This window comes from Myotis davidii, unplaced genomic scaffold (assembly GCF_000327345.1).
Source record: "Myotis davidii unplaced genomic scaffold, ASM32734v1 scaffold106, whole genome shotgun sequence".
Classification (NCBI taxonomy): domain Eukaryota; kingdom Metazoa; phylum Chordata; class Mammalia; order Chiroptera; family Vespertilionidae; genus Myotis; species Myotis davidii.
Window position 1 is genome coordinate 341,306 of NW_006297290.1, and position 14,515 is coordinate 355,820.

Here is a 14,515-nt window from a genome sequence, read left to right on the forward strand (position 1 = left end):
TTGTTTAAGCATTTCATTATTTGCTTCACTTATACAGATGTTTCCTGGACTGAATGGTTTCTTTATTTTTCATGTGTACCCAGTACACAGTCTTCATCCTCATACTTCTAATGATGTCTCTTCTCCTTTGTGACATATAACTTTATATATCATACTCCATGTCTTTTCTTTTTTCTGTAATTTCTTGATTTATCAAAGGATCAGATTCTGTTGCCCAGTCCCTACTGCAGACCACTCCTTCTTGTAGCATAATAACTTAATATTTTTTAACAAAATGTATTCAATGCTTGACTTTGTTTCATCTCTATAATTTCTTGTAAAAATATTATTTGTCCTATCAATACACCTTGACAAATGATCTTCAATTTATAAACAGATTCATAAACTGAATTTCTAAACTACAAATATTTCATGAAAAAAGGTTTCTAATTCATCAGAAAATATTATTTTCTATATTTTAATGTTGAAATATTTTTCTTTTTAAGCAAAAATATATTTCCTAACCTTTCCTTAAGGTTGGTATAGAATTATTTTTAAATTTAATTTATTGTGGTGACATTGGTTAATAAAATTATATGTTTCAAGTGTACAATTCTATAGTACATCATCAGTGCATTGCACTGTTTACTTACCAGCTAATGTCAAATCTCTTTCAACCACCATATATTTGACTCCCATTACCCTTAACTACCTCTCCCCATTTCTTGTGGTAACCACCATAGTGTTGTCTGTAACTATAAGGTTTTTTACTTTGTCCTGTGTGTCCAGTTTTATGTGAGTGAAATTACATAATTCTTGAATTTTTCTGTCTGACTTATTTTGCTTAGCATAATATTCTCAAGATTCATTCATGGTCTTGCAAATAGCAGTATTAATTTTTACTTTGTTTAAGTAAGACCTCCATAAGTTTACAAATAATTTATTGGCAGATTTCAAAAAAGTGTTAGAGATGATTATGGTTATGAAAGATCTCATTACATTTTCCAAATTTATTATTAGCATTTTATATGCCATTTTTTAAGCCAGATTTCTTTATTGACTAATATATTCTCAGGTACGCTTTCTTCAAATCACTCTTTTGTTTTTGATTCCAAGCTATTTGTATATATTCTAGAATTTCTTAAAAGTAAAATGTTGTCTCTCTTTAACTAAATTCTGTATTTCATATGTCTATTTTTAAATTATTTTGAAACATTATAAATTGAATAATGTCGTATGCTGCATGTTGTAAAAAAGTTTGATTAATACACTCTTCTAAAAATTATTCAAAAACATTTCGAGTAGTATATGTTCCCAAACAATTCCTATATCTTGACTCAACATGCCACTTCTATACCTACCTGATGAATAAAGTTTTCCCAATAATTATTCCTATTCCCTTACAATAATTTAAATATATTTGCTTTAATTACTGTGGTATGTTTAATAAAATTGGAAGAGTTATTTAATTCAGTAAGGAGATTGTTAAGTTGTGTTTAATTGTTTTAAATTTATTGATCTCAAAAAGAGAGAGACATTGATATGATTTTCCACTTATTAATGCATTTATTGCTTTATTCTTGTATGTGCCCTAACCAAGGATAGAACCGTCAACTTTGGCATATTAGGACAACACTCTAACCAACTGAGCTACCCAGTCAGAGGCTGAAAATTGATCTGTTAATATAACCTGTTAACTACCTTGTATTAAAAAAATATTAATCACCATTATTATATTTTCTTCAACTCATTAAGCTTATGTGATCATTATAATTTTTATCAAATCTTTATAAGCACCTTTACTATTTTCACAAAAGTTTTTTAAAATAAAGTCAGCACTACATAAATACTTTTATTTCAAATACTATATTTTAAAAATTATTTTCTTCATATTATATGTATATATATCATATATCTATATATACCAAGCTTAAAATAAAGCAAAAAAAAGGACACACCAAACTTATATCTTAAATTCTTACCTTTCTTCAAAGTGGAGAACAAGAAGTGAAGAAAGAGCTTAGTGAATGATGGTCTATCTGCTTTTGTGGCTACTTATATACTATATTTAATGGTATGCTAATTTTATTGTTTGAAAAAATCAATAGTGAGTTTCAATTCCAAGAAATTGACATGATTAGAATATAATTTCTGCCTAATATCTGTCCCCAGAAATGCCCAGGAGCATTTTAACAAGGGAGCGATTCACATCTGATAAAGGAAATCAGTCCAGGAAATGCAATTATCTAACAACTAAAGGCAATCCTTAGAGCACAGTGACCGCTGGCTCAGAGGCCAAGTAATGAGACATAGGTTTCTAGCACTTGGTGGTTCGTCAAGATCTCAGCTGTGGGGAAACGTTAAATGAGAACGAGTGGAACACACGGGCTTCACAAAGGCCACAATTTCACACTAATCGGAGCAGTTGTTAGTGCTTTATGCCACTTTGGGGGGAAAATGACAAGATGAGTCCCTGATGGTAGCTTCGTTGTGTAAGTCAAATTACTCGCTCCAGTGACACTTGATCTGGGGATAAAAAATCATTTCTTAAAACCGTTACCTTGTACACAAGAGGAATAAGCCCCCCTCTGTAAAGAAACAGCCAAGAAAAGGAACCTGGATGGCTGGTATAAACAAAAAGAGGAGAAGATGAATAAACATGATATGTACTTTGAAATATAGGGTAGAAAAATTGAAATTAAATGATCTTATTTTCCCAGCTGATGGAATGATTGAGTTTTCAACTGAAAGTGAGACAAGTAGTGATGAGTTTGTGACATTTAAAAGAGGGAACATTTTTGGTTACTGTGAAAATAAAAATGAATGAAGATTTCCTCAGCAGTAATGCCTAATGAGAGTAGAAATCAGCTTGTTTTCTTTACCCAAGTTGATTTATGCCAAGAGGGTTGCATTACAATATCAAAAGATCAAGGGAATGTTGGGGTAAGAACAGGGAATTGAATGTGTTTGTACTAAAATTTCTAATCATGAAGTGGAAAGAGGAAATGGAAGTAGTTCAGTAATAAACCAGAACTCTCATATGGGCTCGAAGATAGAAAAGAAAAAAAAAAGGAAAAAGCAAGTCCTAATAAAAGTGAGCAATGTTAAGAAATACAGATTACAGTTTTTGACCAGCTGGAATTTCAGCATCAGAAAGAACAGACTTTCTGGCCCCGGCTGGTATGTCTCCGTGGTTAGCACTTTGGCCCCCACACTGAAATGTCTCAAGTTCAATTCCTGGTCAAGGTTCATACCTGGGTTGTGGGTTCGATCCCAGTGCCTAGTTGGTGTGCGTGCAGCAGGAAACTACGCAATGTGTCTCTCTCACATTCATGTTTCTTTGTTTCTCTTTTTCTTCTTTCCTTCCTCTCAAAAAAAAAAAAAAAAAAAAGACAAAAAAAGAAAAGAAAGCCAAAAAGAGACTTTCAGAACGATGACTAGATCCAAAGATATTCAAATATGCAGTATTGAAGATAGACTAATATGAGGGTTGTTGAAGGTCAATAGTTAAATATATTCCATTTTAACATCTTTGTTTGCCAGAATTTTGCTAGTCCCCAAGAATGCAACAACAATAAAAAACACAAAATTCTTGTCTCCAAGGACATCAAAACCTTTAGGATAAATTAATATGAAGCTGACTTGTTATGAAATAAAACAAACATTTTAAAAATACATATTTTGTCTATTTTTATTGATTTCAGAGAGGAAGTGAGAGGGAGAGAGAGATAGAAATATGAATGATTAAAGAGAATCATTGATTGGCTGCCTCTTGCATGCTCCCTACAGGTGATCGAGCCAGCAACCCGGGCATATGCCCTTGACTGGAATCTAACCTGGGACCCTTCAGTCCTCAGGCTGATACTCTATCCACTGAGCCAAATCAGCTAAGGTTGTATCAAACATTTTAATAAAGCTATAATAAGGTGCAATACACACAAGGGAAATGCCTAATTTATGTTAGCCGATGAATAGGAGAAACAAAGAGGATCTTCTTGAAGACAGGAGTCATGAGTAGGATCTTGAAGCCAGATGAAGGGTTTGACTTGAGGAGGAGAGAGAATTTTAGGCTAAAAAGAAATAAAGAAATAGGGTCTTGGATATCAGAAACAAGTAAATACAACTAAATCAAATCATAAAATACAATGAAGGGAGTCTGGAGATGAGAACAGAGAATGAAAAAGAGGTCAGATAACAACAAGCAAAGCATGCTGTTCTCCTTATAAGCAAGAATTATATTCTGAAAAGAAGACATATATATTCCTATATTTAATACTTTAAACAATAAAGGATTTTTTAAAAAATTATTCTGGAGATGGTGCGGATTTGCTGATGGGTTTTAGGACAGAGTTACATCTAGACAATAACTACTTGTAAAAAATAATTGATAATGCTACAAATTTATTAAATTGAGACTTCTCAGGTTTGAGCTCATAACTTTTGCAGTGAGTGAATGTTCATCAGCTAATGTTTATGGAAGGACGGAAGATTAGAAAAAGGAGAAATATGTAATACTTTAAACATAAAGAATTAAAAAAAAAAGAATAAAGGAATCTGGAGCCAAGGGAGGAAAAGGGTCTTTCCCAAAATCCACAATAATGTCTGAAGCAGGCTTCAAAAGTACTTAATATGTGCCTATTTATAAAAGCAGTCTTCAAGTTTTTGTTCAATTAAGTTCATAAACATAATTGGTTGATTGTGTTTTACACTGCCCGATTTTACACTGTTCTCTTTTTCTGTTCACTGTGTTTAAGAGGTAATACATTCAGGACTTTAGCACAGGTATATGCCCTTTTAAAGCAAGTAAATAAAGTATTTGCATACTTAATAACTTTCCTTTGTAATATAACTTGCATTTATATCATGCTTGATGTTTGAGGGAGGGGAACACTGCTAATTGTCACTATATTGCTTAGAAAACCTAGGTCAATGTCTATTGTCTGTTTCAACTATTCAGCTAATATTTATTCTTGGACCATGTTCATACTGAGCAAGTCAGAAGGCATGAAAAGAAAGGATGAAACAATCCTTGTCACAAGTCCTATTGGAAAGAGCCATGTCTGCTCTCAGTTACCATTGTCACTGGCAAATATTTGCATGATTTCTAAGAAAAGAAATACAAAAGCATTCATGCCCTACCCATTCAACATTTCCTTTTCATTTTCTCAGCAAAATGATTTACATATTGTACAATATATACAGCATTTCTTTATGACACCTTTTCACCAATTTTGAATTACATAAATCAGTACTTATTGAGTCTGTTGGGCCAGAATGTATATAAAATCTGGATCAAGAAAATCACTAACAACACTCTAGAGAAAAATGCTTGTCTAAGAGAAACTTGAAAATCCAGAAGTTTAACATCAGTGTCACTGGCTAGGTAAGCTTCAGAACATAATGACAAGTAGGTAGCAAAGTGCCATGTAGGCAACCCAAGATTTCCCAATATATAACTTGAGTTGCCATTTTGTAAGGTAAAATAAGAATTTTATCCATTGAAATTTTATATGACAACCCTCATTCAGAAGCAAGAAATAATCAAAGCAAGATGTTCTAAGACTACTTATCATAACAGAATGTGCTCATCCAAAGCTCTTTCCCATATTGGGTGACAGATCTGAAATACTCAAGCATGAGGTTTGGGTGAAGCGCAAAGATGAAGCCATATACCAGTAAATAACAATCTCAAGAAAGAAAGCAGATAGGAAACCAGGATAAAGAGTATATTACAGGGACCAAAAATGATAAAAAAAATTGAGAACTGTAAGATACACTAAATATTATCCATATGGTGTTTTGAAAATTTTTTTAGGGAAACTGAAGATGTGAGAATTTGCATTATTTGCTCAGGACACTACAACTGTTTAGAGATAAGGCTGGTACTAAAATCCTCTGTTTCCTGAGTAATATTTGAGATACTGTTTAATAACTGCCAATACATTTCAGGGGGGGGGAAGAAAGTGAAATGAAAAAATATTGTGAATTTGCATAATAATCCAGATTTTTGTATAGTATAACATATAATTGTTTCCTCTGACAAGTTATTAGATAAAAATAGATATTTCTGCATGATGTATATAGAGTATTTCAATTATTCCAATGAGATTGTTCAAATATAATAAAAACATCTTATATTTAAAACACAGTTATTAAAATTTATCAATAAAGTTAGTCAAGAATCAAAGAATAAGAAACCTATACCGTTCCCATTAGCCTGTCAAGTTTTCTTTTGTATTAAATGTTTATTTAAAATTTTTATTAAATATATTGGTTATAACATTATGCAGGTTTCAAATATACAACTCTATACATCATCTTGTATATTGTATTGTGTGTCCACCCCCACATCAAGTCTCCTTCTGACACAATTTATCCCCCATTTACCTTCTACCTACCCCACCCTGGTAATTTTTCTGATAATCACAATACCGCTATCTGTGTTTATGTGTGTGTGGCTTTTTTGCTTAATCCCTTCATCTTTTTCACCTAGCCCTCCAACACCCTCACCAAGACACCTGACAGTCTTTTCTCTGTATCTATGAGTCCATTTCTATTTTGTTTGCTTATTTATTTATTGGATTCCATATATATATTTTTATTTGTAATTAAATTGCTCTTGCTATTTCTCCTGCTTGGGATTTTGATCTTCCATGCTCATCCCCATACTCAATTTACCTGTTCTTAAATTCATTCTATCAGAGGAGATATTCTGGACTCTCATATTTAAAATGTCATCTGTGCCCTTGCCTGTTACTTTTTTAGAGCACATATCACCACCTGAGATATAGGTAGCATTTTTAAATTTCTGGTTTTCTATTCCCAATTATAATGTAAGCTCCAGGAGAGCGGGGGTTTTGTCTCTTTTGTTCTCTGCTATGTCCTCAGCATGCGGAGAAGTGCTTGAGAGCTAGACACTCAATACATACATCATTCAATAAATATTTGCTGAATGAAAGTCATTGGGGAAACCACGAATAGAGGGTCTTAGATCATTTATGGCTTGTTTTGTTTTTGTTTTTGCTTACCTGTTGTTGTGGAGTTAAATTAGGGGTTATCTTCAGGCTTCTATGGACTTACTGAAAATATGAGGATCCTGGAGAAGGTTGAGAATAGGAACTGTGGCTAATGAACCAGCAAAATATCAGAGAAATGTTAGAATTGTTGAAAAATGTAGGATATGAAATATGATGAAATAGATTAGAATTGGTTGACCTCATAGAAACTCTCATAGAAAGTTGAATCAGTATTAGCCAAACTGGGAAAAGGAATTGGTTAAAGGAATAATTATGGCATCTTAGTCTATCAATATGAAAAATTGAAATAAACACTATACACAAAAGATTATATTTCAAAGTTATTTCTCTATGATCCAAAACGGTGGTGGAGTTAGGTACAAGCTACACTCACCTCTTCCCAGCTCCAAACTGAAATTACAACTAGATTATAGAACAATCATCGTGAATCACCAACTGAAGACTAGCTGAAAAGAAGTCCTATAACCAAGGATTTACAGAAATCACATTGAGATTGATAGGAAGTGTGGAGATGTGAAAAGGGTTGGCTCCTTTCCCACAGACAGTCGCCCAGGTTCTAGAGGGATATCTTAGCTGAGGGTGGGGTTGAGGAAGAGATTCCCACTGGAAAACCTCAGTCTAAAACCCAAGCCAGGCTCTCTAGCCAGGAGCACCAGAGCCATGAAGAGGCACCCACATAACATCTGCCTGTGAAAGATACAGGTTTTCTGTCAGCCAGGGAGAGATGGGCATTTGCAAGAGACACAGGTACCACCTTGAAGGACCAGTGCACACAATTTTGTTTGCAGTCACTCATCCAGGGCTACAGTGGAGGGAGGGCGAAGTGGGCTAGTCCCTTGAGGAGAGACTGGGATTTGTGGCTGTGGGTAGAGAGCTTAAGGGACAGCTGCCAGAATCTCTGTGCTGAGCCATTCTCCCATACCACAGATGCCAACTTTCTTGGGTTGACCTGTTCATGCCTGGGATTAAAGCAATGATACCTTCTTTACTTTGACCTTACAGAAACCTCCAGCCCCTCAACCTTTCCACATATGTTTATTTTCTCTGCTCACTTCCAATTTTATTTCAGTTTTTAAAAATCGAGGATGTCAAGTTTATCACTTAGTACATACTTGCAATAACTCAAATGACTTCTGTGAAACTGTGGCTTTAAATAGCCCTACTTGTTTAAATCTGAATCCTAGAAATACCTTAAATTTACTCACACTGTCGTCCTACCAAAGACATTCAAATCTATAGGAAAAAAAGGTTTCATTTAGGTTTATACATAGACTACAACGCTACTCACAAGCTATTTTTCTTGTTTTTTGGCCACACACCTCTAATTCTTTTCCTTCAACAAACTATTCAAAAATAGCACTAATTTTTGAAGCATATAACTCATCACACTCATTAGTCAATTACAGAAAAAAAATCACCTATTTTATTGAGAAAATTGCATCTATTTGGCATAACTGCCTTTAAATTGCCACCTCACTCTTCTGTAAATTGACTAATGTCTGATCAGATCTCTAACTTTCTCCCTCCAGTCATAAAGTTTTAGATGAAACATAATTTCTAAAGATGTTTTATCACTGTGATTTGGTTTTCATTTCCTGAATCATCCTGAGTGAATTTATTTAATTAGGATTCTCTTTCCAATGAACATTTTGACAATGCATAAATACTATATTTGCCTGACTGGTGTTGCTCAGTGGTTGACACTCAACCCAGGAACCATGAGATCACTGTTTGACTCCTCTTCTAGGACACATGCCCAGGTTGCAGGCTTGATCCCCAGTGGGGGGCATACAGAAGGTAGCTGAATAATGATTCTCATCATTGACGTTTCTATCTCTTTCTCCCTCTTCCTTCCTCTCTCTGAAATCAATAAAAATATTTTTTAAATTATACTTTATATTTAAATATGTTTTTATTTATTTCAGAGAGGCAGGGAGAGGAAGAGAGAGATAGAAACCTCCCAGGCATATGCCCTTTACTGGAATAGAACCCGAGACCCTTCAGCCCACAGGCCAATGCTCTATCAACTGAGCCAAACCACTAGGGCTAATGTTTATATTTAAATCATTTCTACCTGAGATACAATTTATATATTTTCTGCTTTAATCCAGGGCCCACTTTATTATATCTATTCTAGAGAAGAAGATTGTAGTTCATGGAGGTTAAGCACTCTGCAAGGTCATTGCAACATTTATAATGTTCATTATACTTCCTTCCTGAATTTTCACCTTCTTGGCTTCCACAGTTCAAAATTACCTGGAAATGATCATCTCTTCTGCTGTTCTTTCCATTCTAGGAAATTTTCATGGACTTCTCAAATTTTATTTCGCATTTCCTTGTTGCTATCAAAGGGTTCTGGCCTTTGCCCACTTCTCTTCTGATTCTACAGCAATATAACATAAACTGGTTTTTAGTTAAATAAACTGCATGTGTTTTGTCATAGACTGTAGAACATACGTTCATTGCAGGAGAAGTAAAGAAGGGAGAGGAGAAAGAGAAGAAAAGTATGGGGGCAGGTGAGAAAAAAGAGGAAGGAAAAAAAGAGGATAAAATAAGAAAAGGGAAATTCAGCACAAATATCATCATAAATACTCATTCAGAGATTGCATCTTTATGCCACCAACTTTATGCCACACTTGTGATATAGCAGTCACTCTTTATTGTTTTTTCCCTTGTATTAAAGTCACTGACATTTTCAAACATTATGGTGCTTGGTTGTAGTTTATATGATACCTGTTTTATTTAATTATAAAATAACAGGACAAGTTCTGGTCCATCAATATTCTAAAATGGCCTACTGTTCATGGGGGATGAATCCATATGTAACACACAAGGCTAGTCCTATGTGTAAAGTCCACTGTTCTTGTTTCCTTCTTTCACACATAATCCCCACACTTCCTATCACCTTGAAGCAGAAAATGGTGTGTGGAATAATGCCCACATATAAGTGTCCCTGCCTAAAATATGGGTGAGTTAGGTTAACTGTAGGTTATTACCTAGATTTTTTTTAGTTTTTTTTTTTCCTCATGTCATAGTTTGGTAGTGGCTTTGGGTCGCCAGTTTATACTTTCTTCAGTAGGTTGTGAATATCATAGGTCCATTAATATAGTACCTAGTAGAGAAATTACTGTAGAAATGAATGAAGGGGAAAAGAATGTGAGGCAAATAAGCAAGAGAGAGGGAGGAAAAAAGAGAAAGGAAAGAAGAAAATCATTTGACAGTCCCCAAACAAATAAAGCAAGATGTATTTCAAAAAAAAATCATACTTATTTTTATACTTACTGAGCCTTGTATGACTTTTATCCATTGAGAATATACTAGACAATGGATTTGTTTCGAACTGAGAATTGGCTAAATATCTACAAGGAGTAGAAATCAATAAAATAAAGATTATGAATTATTTAAATTGAATTGGACTTTATTTGCTTTAATAAAACATTAATAATGTTTTGTTTACCACCTAGAAAATAACAATATCTAATGCTGTTGTTTGAATATAGCATAGAAGATTTACCTAACAAATATTATCTTAAAGCACTTGATAAAAATTGAAACCTTAAATTCTATTTATAGGGTCAGGCCTACAGAAACATAATGCACTTATGAGTTGATTATGTGGTTTCTCAAAATTTATTGTAAGCAAGGAATCACCTAGAGATATTGGTAACATTAGATTGCTGCTGCACCTCCTGGATTCTGATTCAACATGCCTGGAAAGAAGGCCTATAAATTCCCATTTGCAACAAGTTCTCCAGTGATGCTGACTGAGATGGTTACATGAGCCACATTTTGAGTAACAAAGGACTTGGAAACCAAATATTCCTAAAGCTTAAAACTGACTTTCTGTATATTCAGTTCTGAGTATATTACTTTATGCAACCAGTTGCAAAGAGCTAAATTTTTATAAAAATTTACCTGGGGACTTCATGAAAATTATTTTTTCCTCCTACTTAGGAAGAATCATGCTAAAACATCACTTCCAGTAGGAACATAAGCCCCTAGAGACTCAAAGAAAGTAAATTCAATACCAAAACATATGGATCCAGTTACTATGTGAGACGTAGAGGACTGACCTCTGTGGTCATTGGAATTTAATATTAAGATTTGTTTTATTATCTTGTACTCGATAGGTCACTGCATTTTGACAAACATTTGAATATACTTTAGGACTTAAATATTCCAAAGTCAGTAGAATAGAGGTACATTGTAATAATTTGTAGGAGACACATTTGAAATAAATGGTGACTCTAATTTGATTATTATAAGAGTTACCACCATATATTTAAAAAAACTAAAATTTTGACAAAATAGTATCATTTTGGACATGGAGTTTTTCCATCTTAGACATGCATTTGTTCAAACAGAGCAGGTGGTGTTCCTCAAAAACACTTTTACCATTTCAATTCATTTCCACGCTTACTTTACTATAGCACACATTTCTCTGAGGCTTGTTCATGTATAACTAGACAAACACTGGGATTAACACATGATGGGCACAATTATTTCCTGGTCACTCTGCTTCACAATCTCCTATTGTAAACTTTAAGTCTATTTTTAGTATCTTTGGGGACAGATTTGGGCCATTATTTTTAGTTCAATATTTATCATCTTATAGTTGACATGATTTAGAAAAACAAATGGAGGATTTCAGGGTATATAAATACATCAGTCTTCTAGAAAGGCACACCATCTCTTAAGGCTTCACAGTATCAGTTTCTTGAACTCTTGCGACTCATCTTGGGTAAAAGGTAATATATTTATGAAAAATGTAATATGATGTCTCATTCTGATTTTTGTTTGGCAGAGTAAATTATAAACTATTTTTAAAATGTACATTATTTATTGGTAATTTCCCATAAAGAAATGATTGAAAGAAGTAATGATCCTATGTGAGAGTTGGAAGTTGAGGACAGGATCACAATGACCCTAAATTTACAGCAAGCATTGTACCAAAAGAATAATATAGACAAAGGGGAGATATGCTCATGCTCTCCATAGATGGAATATCCTAGATGTCTTTTTATTTTCTTGACTCAACTTATCACAACCACTGTGTTAATATTTAATTTTACCTTTAACTTAAAGGTTAAGATTATCTTTTATAAGAAAAATGATCTCTTGAGTAGCATAAGTTTAATTTTTTTTCACATGTGTGTATTATTTCAAAGGTTTAATTAACCATCACCAAAGTTACTGTATTACTATCACTAATTCATTTTCTATTACATTTTCATTGTTTTTTTTATCATAAACTAGTTTCTGATTTTCTGCCTAATTAGCACTATATATATAATAGACTATTTTGTTTTATTGATTCATTTTATGTAATATATTTTTATTTCATTATGATTTGGTTGAAATTTATACTATATTAAATTTTTATCATTGTGTTCTTTGGATAATATTTCTTCAAAAATCCTAAATTATCTATCTGGGTATCTATCTATAATTAGCTTCTTTGATTTTTTCTCTAATTTCCTACTTTCAATAAAATTTGAAATATGAACAATACTAAAAGCTGCATTTTTATTTGTATTATCACATGACTAAATGTTTGGTAAGTAGTAGAGGATAAAAAAAATCTGCATCAAGAAACATAGTTTTCTTAGTTTTTCCAATGATATAGTCCTAAGTTTAAACCCATGAGGCAAAATCAGCATATAAGGAACAAGAAAAATACCATCAGTCACAAATTATGCTTCAGCTGTCTGGGATTTAGAATAGTTTCTCCTATTATCAGAAAAAAAAATGTTATTTTATTGTTCTATCAAAAGTGAGGGCCAAAAATGGTCAGTGGGAAAAAAATGTTTACTCACTATTTACCTTATCATTTGTAATATGTTTTTATTTAGAAGTCTATAATTGAGAAATAAATAATTGGATTTATTTCCAATACAACAGCAACAGAAATGAGTTCACTTGTATATATTGGATTACAGAAAGCCTATCAGAGTCCCAGATTAAAGTACTTTTGTTGAATAATATTTTTTGGAGAATAAATCATTTTTACCAATCCAACTTCTCAATTTATCTATAATTATTTTCCATGAAACTCCTTTAATTTGACTTTTCTTTGTCCATTATCATAAATTTTCTAATACTAGAGTAATACCTCCACAATTCTCAAGCCAGAAACCTGTCTGATTTTTTTCTACCTCTATTATAAAAACTGTTTCTGTTGCTTGAATTCTAACTTCTAAATCTTACCTTAATTATTAGACCATTTGTCATTATGTAGGGCCCCTATAATGCCACAACAATCTAAATGAACAGCCTGTTTCCATTTTTGCTCTTCTTATGTGTTATCCTCTCTCTCATTTTGTTTCTCCAAATCTCTCTTTGCTTATTCTATATACACATGCTTTACCTTTTCTTTACTTTAATACTACTACCTTCCCTCTCATGGTCTGTTTAAGATGCCCATTTTGTCTGTTTTAATGATACTACTAGAGCCCTGGTGCATGCAATTCTTGCACTTGAGGGGATCCCTCAGCCAGCCTGCACCCTTTCACAGTTGGGAGCCCTTGGGGGATATCTGACTGATGGCTTAGGCCCGCTCTCCATGCTGCCACAGAGGTGGGAGAGGCTCCCACCACAGCCACTATGTTCTCCAGGTATGAGCCTGGCTTCTGGCTGAGCGGTGCTCCCCCTGTGGGAGCAGACTGACCACCAGGGGACAGCTCCTGCATTAAGCATCTGCCTTCTGGTGGTCAGTGCACATCATAGTGACCAGTCATCCTGCAGTTAGGTCAATTTGCATATTAGCCTCTTATCATATAGGATATTATTTGTATACCACAGCACTTATCTTTACATATCAATGTTCTCTATTACTCTCTAAGTTCCATGATGTCAGGCGACGTGTTTTAATTCTCTTCATAAATCCAATCTGTCTCCCAAAGCTGTGGCCCCTACTTTGATCAATATGTGATTTGCAAGTGCAGGAATGATCTGTCATGTATGCTTTCACAGGACTCAGCCAAATATGAGGTTCTTTGTCTTCGCATTTATCATGGCTCTCATGGTTGCCTTGACTGTAAGTATATCAGAAAATTTTGAAGAATATGTTTTCAGGAATTATTCAAAGATTGTCTCTTGTTTCTTGTGTTGTGGACCAAAGTTGCATTTCCTGAACATGGTTTTGTATGGACATTTTCCTTAAATTAGCCTACATCAGTACTTAAGGACTTAGAATAAATCTCAAGTACACACGGGCACTAAGCCCACACAGAAGTGGAAATGCAAACATAAATAAATAAATAAAAATCCAAGAAGAACAGAGAAAACCATAATCATATCAGTCTGTACCTGTACAATCAATATGTAAATGTACATAGTTTTTCAACAACTTTGAACATATGTGGTCTTGAGCTAACCCACATTTTAACTTTTCATTTTCACTCTCCTGGTCACAGTGATAGATTTTCTTCCTTATCACACAAAAGAAATTTGGTCCTGAGTGAGTTGATATTGAAATGTAATGAATTAATTATAGCCTA